Below are 6,090 nucleotides of genomic sequence, written 5' to 3'. Positions count from 1 at the left end.
GCTACAAAGTGATGTTTAAAGAAATAAATAAGGAATTAGGGAAATAGCTCAGTTGCTAAAGTGCTTGCCATATAGTCATGAGGACCTGAGCTTGATGCCCAGCATCCACCTAAGAAACTGGGCATAGTGGCACATGGGGTTAGTCCCAGTTCTCAGAGGTAAAGACAAGAAAATCCCTGAGCTTCCTGGGCAGCCAGCTAACCCTAATTTCTAGTTTCAGGCCAGCGAGGGAGCCTGTATCAAAAAAGTAGAGAGCTAGCCTGGTATGTACAAGGCCTGGATTCAATCCCCAGCACAATAAATGAACAAAGAAATAAATACCATGTACCTGTGGGAGGCATGAACTGCAAGGGCAATGCAGTAAAGGGGAGGAGAGGATGGTGAGCAAAGAGAGAGGTGAGGAGAGGCTGGGAAGAAACCCAGGAGCTGGTCCCGCAGATCGTCAGTGTCTCTGTTAGTTTTACTCAACTTGACATAAGCTGGGGTCATTTGAGAACCTGAACTGAAAACGTAAGCATCAGATGGCCCGTAGGCAAGTACAGATGACATTTCTTAATTAACGAGTGCTGTGAGAGGCCCCAGTTCCCTGTGGGCGGGCTACCCCTGGGCAGGTGGTCTGAGAGGAGCTTGTAACAACAAGGCAGTTAGTAGCATCCTCCGATGGCTTCTGCTTCAGTTCTGGCCTCCAGGTTCTAGCTCTGACTTCAGGGATGGTGTGTTACTGTTAAAACAGACCCTTCCCTCCCCAGATTGCTTTTGGTCATGGTGTTTATCATAGCAATAGAAACCTAGCTAAGCCAGCTGGGCAGAGCATTCCAGGGCAGAGAATTCAGCAGGGCTCTGTGGTGGTGAGGCTTGAAGAGCTTGAGGAATGTGGAGAAGGCCAGCATGGCCAAAGCAGAGTGGACAATAGGAAGAGGAGTGGGTGAGGGCTGTGGGGGATATGCATGGCAGATTGTGTTCTACCATGTATGACCCTAGAAAGATACTGTCTCTTTTCTCTGTGTGAAATGGAAGCCGTGGAGAGTGCAGGGAGGGGGTGTGCTCTGAGCTCTCCAGTATGCCTGCAACCCCTGGTGGCCATGGACTGAAAGCAGTGCAGTGTTTCAGATGCTGTGGCCACATTGCTACTTTTCAGCTTTGAGAGCAGAGGTTTCCTATTGCAGCAGTATAGAGAATGGGCAGGTGTGTGAAGATGGGGAGGAAGAAGAAGTCTCTCTGAATGGCGCTGGGAGAAGTAAGGCAGGAAAAAAATGAAAATAGTCTTAAAGGAAGGAAAGGAAGACAGATTGGCATCAATTAAGGTCACAAAGTTAAAAGGATTGTAGTAGGGTTTTCCCTATTATACAGGGGCTGACGCTTTAGATTTAAGTACATGGAAGGTGATACTGATCTCCGAGAGAGAATTACGGCTTTGATCTGAAGGAGTCCATAGCTCGGGTATGGGGCAGGGGCTGTGGGATGAGAGGTAACCTATGAGGTGGCAGACGTACTACCACGGGCTGCTGGACAGACATTAAAGGTGTTTGTTGACATCTATCTGACCTCTCCTTCTGGGCCCAGGGATGACACCTCAGCAGCCTCACTCGTGGGCCGTGTGAATGATCTGTAGGGATCCTTGGGGTTGGGAATAAAGAAGGACACATGTCACTTCTGGGTCAAGTCTTTTAGTACATTGGGCAGAGCCTTGCTCATATCAGCTGGAAAAAGAGACACTCTCCAGACAGTACCCAGAGCTGAAGCTGAAGACTCCATCCATTTAGGTCCCTGCCCTGGGCTGGATGGTGCCCCTCCCACCTTCACATTCTTATGCTAAAGCTCTCACTGCAGTACTACATAACTCACTGTGGGAACAAAGCCTTTGAGGAGGTGATTAAAGTCAGATAAGGATATGTAGGCGGGCCTTAGGTCCAGGGCTGGAGGGAGTCCCTTCTAAGATGCAGGAAGAACACTGAGGACACAGTGGCCAGACGCCACCAACAAGCCATAGAAAAAGTGCATGTCAACCATGCTGAATGGCCGTGGCTTTCTAACCTCAAGAACTGTGAGAAATAACTGCTGTTTAAGCCACCCAGTACTTTATTGTAGTGCCCCAGCTGAGTGACAAGATAGGACAGGAGGAGCCCACCCCTACCTCTTTCTGATGGGTCATACTGTATTATGATGGGGAGAGGAGGATTAGTTAATTAAAAATTAATCTTTCCTTTCTTCCTTAGATGTGTAAGTCAGCCTACTGATGGCACGGGACTTACGATGGCACACGTGTGGGTGCTATATGAAGGTATGGGCGTGCTCTGGTTGCCATGGATAGGGCAGACTTGAGAGGCCTGCATGGAACCAGGGCTCCACTCTGAGCAGTTGTGAAAACATATTGTTACAAATAATTTCCTTTGAGTAGATGAATTCTACTCTTTTAAAATGTTTTTTGAAATCTGAACAAAAATTATCTAAATAGACTACTTGAAAAAAATTCTAGATAAAGTGCAAATATTAAGTTGTTAGGTGATTTTCTATAGTTCTTTTTATAACAAGGAAAATTTAGAAACAATCTCTATGTCAAAAAATGAAGAATTCATTTTCAAAAACTTAGTGTGTGGCCACTAAAGATAATGTTTAGGTTTTTTTTTTTTCCTCTACTGAAGGAGAAATTCACATAATAAAAAATTAACTATTTTAAAGTGTGTCACCTGATAGTGTTTGGCACATTTATAATTCGTGAAAGGAATACCTCAGTCTATTCTGGACACAGTTTCATCACTTTGAAAGAAAACTCACATCCATTAAGCACTCATTGCCTGTTCTTCCCTTCCTCCGGGCCTAACTGACACCTGTTTGCTTTCTGGCTCAGTAAACTTACCTGCTCTAGATAATTCACAGAAACTATGCCACATGCTGGCTTCTTTCACTTACTTTAGTGGTTTAGGCATATTCATAGAATCACTCTATCTTTCTTTTGGATTAATAAATAATATTTTAGTATATACCACAATCTGTGGTATGTTTATCCACTCACCTTTTGATGGACATTTGGGCTATCAGTCTTTCTTGGTCAATGTAGACATTGTGGTTATAAACTTGATATACTTGTACCTGATGACCTGCTTTCAATTTCTCTGTGTGTGTATGCGTGTATGTGTACAAGTTCATATGGTCCCAGAGCGTTGAGATTACACGTGTTGGCCACCCCATGCCACTGAGTTTATAGGATACCAGAGTTTGAACCTATTGCCTTCTGCATGCAAAAAAAAAAAAAAAAAAAAAATACATGCTACCAGCTGGGGTCCATCCCAGCCTACTCTTGCATTTCATACAGAGCTGACATATTTGGCCTTCTCAACCCCCATGCTTTTCCTTCTGTCCCAAGCACATTTGTCTCCCTTTTTGCAAATTATGTGTAGAATTACCTCCTCTCCTCAGCATCCACCACATATTTGAACTACTCTCCCCAGTGTACTGCTCAACAAAGAATCTCCCATCACCAATCACCAAGCCCCCAACCCCTGCATACTTTTGAGGGGTAAAGGTGGCAGTGGGTAACAATAGCAACAACTCTTTGTGTGTGTGTGAGAGAGAGAGAGAGAGAGAGAAAGAGAGAGAGAGAGACATTCAGGAAAAGATGCTGGAAAAATACAGCCTCTATTAGTAATTATTGTCTCTCAGCAGTGCTATTAGAGGTCATTTTAATTTTCCTACTTTTGCTTATTTGTGTTTTATTCAATAAACATGAATTGATTTTGAAATGAGGAAATGTTATTTAAAAATAGATCACCATGTTGAAATATTGATTGGAAACGATCTCTTTCTTAAAAACCTAGTAAAGTGCTCACTTCAGCAGTACACACTGAAAAACTGGAGTGGTACAAAGATTTGCATGGCCCTTGTGCAAAGATGAAATGCAAATGTGGACTAGTCCATAATTTTTGAACGTACTAAAATAATACAGAGTAAATTAATTTAAAGATTAAAAATTTAAAAGGTGTGGGCTGAAGAGATGACTCAGCGATTAAGAGCACATCTACTGCTCTCTTCCGAAGACCCTGGTTCAGTTTCCAGCGGCTGCACTCAGTGCCTCAGTGCCCTCTCTGGCCTCTATGAGCACGACATTCATGTGTACACGCATCCCCCTGCACACACACACACATAATAAAAAATAAAAAATATGTATTTTAAAGGGAAACATAGAAGACCAAAAGAATAGGAAATGAAGCAAGAATAAATAGATTTTAAGACAAGTTAGAGAATGGCAGGAAGATGGACGTGTGATCTACAATTCGCAGAGAAGACTAGCTCTGTTTCCCCCAGGAGCGGAAGAGTGCTCTACCCCACGGAGCCTGGAAAGCTATGAATTAAAAATAATGTTAACACGAGGAGTCTTTATCTCACTTAAATTATAAATCAAATGTGATAATATACGATAAAGATGTTTTCAGACATGCAGCCACTCTGGGAACAAGAAAAGCTAGTGCAGGAAGAGAATGGAGGATGCAAGCCAAGAACAGGAAATAACTCGAAGGAAGATGAAAAGGCTTGCGGGAAAAGTCATCCTCACTCAAGAGCAGGGAGGGGAATCCCCAGTTGAGGGAATGGTGAGAGTTTGTGCAGCACAGGGATGCAGGAGGCAAAGCTCTGAGAGGAGGTGTGAGGACGCAGTGAATAAATTGGAACTGACACTGTTCAACATCTGAGAGCTGGCATAAAATCCACACACAGGAAGTCCTAGTGTGGGACTGGGCCATTGAACTAGCCCCCAACCTAAAACACAAGATGGAGTCATCCATGCCAAAATCCCATGTTACCACAATGAAATGCAGCTTTCAAGAAATCAGGAGAAAGATAGCAGGCCAGTTTCAATTGGCAAATTGCTGAATACCTTTCTGTCTTAATCCTTATGGAGACCTGGAGCAACTCGCCGCTAACCAATTATTTATTTTTCTATTCTTTTGTCCCTCCCTTTCAAAGAAAGTACCTTTGAGATGATGGGCCACCTTTCAGATCTTTATTCTGGTTTTCTTCACTCAAACCTCTTCTGGAACACTTGCTCTACTCTATGGAAGGAATAAACGCCTAATTGGAGATAAAAAGAAAGTCACTTAAGGTCTCTAAGCTGCGCTGTTGTTTATGTGTCCTTTATCACCACTAACAGGAGGTTCTAGGCAAACTGGCTGCACAAGCAGAAAGCTGCATCATGGTGACCCGAGGATTGTTTAGTTCAACAAGAATTAGAACTTATACATGCGTTCTAAAGCTCTTCATTAAGCTTTTACATGTGTCTATCATAGACAGGATTTGCAATGGTGAATAGGAAAGATTAGATCCTTTCTTCTATGAAGTTTGACATTATAGTTATATACAGGAGGTGGAGTGAGTAAATTGAAGGGTTTTTTCATGTTTTTGTTTTATAAGCTGGGATAAACCATATAACTTTATGGATGTCATTGCTTTCCTTTGTAAAAGTGTATAATGCTTCTTCTTATTTTGATATTTTTATTTTGTATGTATAGATATTTTGCACCACGTACAATGCAGTGCTGTAGAGCCCAGAACAGGGCATCTGATCTCCCAGAACTGGAGTTACAGATGGTTGTGAACTGCCACATGGGTCCTGGGAACCAGTTCTGGGTTCTCTGGAAGAGAAGCCTGTGCTCTTAGCCAGTGAGCTATAATATCTCTGACCCCATAATCCTTACTCTTGGTGATCTTCAACTTCTATAGTTACTTATAAGTCATAATAGTAACAGTAATATAAAAAGCATCAAGTGTTGAATTAAATGTCCTGGTACAACATAATGTTGGGAGTCAAGGTAAATAACAACAAAGGATGAATAAGAGGTTCTCTGCCATAGTGGGGTACCAATAGACAGTGCTTAAAATCTGAATAACATTATGTGCTACTCAAATCAATATGATACAAGCTAAGAGAATTACAAGAGTGTATGGAGAAGGCTTTGGAAGGGGGAGGGGCCCAATGTTCATTAGCTAAAAACCTTTCATGCTTTCTTACTTTTTTTTTTTGCCGTTATCTGACTATTTATTTATTTTAAAAATATTTTTATTAATTACAGTTTATTCACTTTGTATCTCCCCTCTAGA

The 6,090-nt window shown here is 42.2% G+C and overlaps 1 non-coding gene across 1 annotated transcript; it reads left to right on the top strand.

Annotated features, from left to right (window-relative positions):
• The first annotated feature begins 3,819 nt into the window (after nt 1–3,819).
• LOC129672638 (U6 spliceosomal RNA) lies at nt 3,820–3,922 on the top strand. The gene has a single exon (XR_008719527.1). It is a non-coding gene; the product is annotated as a U6 spliceosomal RNA (small nuclear RNA).
• The last annotated feature ends 2,168 nt before the right edge of the window (nt 3,923–6,090 follow it).

Source organism: Psammomys obesus, unplaced genomic scaffold (assembly GCF_907164565.1).
Source record: "Psammomys obesus unplaced genomic scaffold, mPsaObe1.curated_primary_1811, whole genome shotgun sequence".
NCBI lineage: Eukaryota > Metazoa > Chordata > Mammalia > Rodentia > Muridae > Psammomys > Psammomys obesus.
The sequence above is the reverse complement of the archived record's forward strand: the minus strand, read 5'-3'. Positions and strand labels throughout refer to the sequence as shown.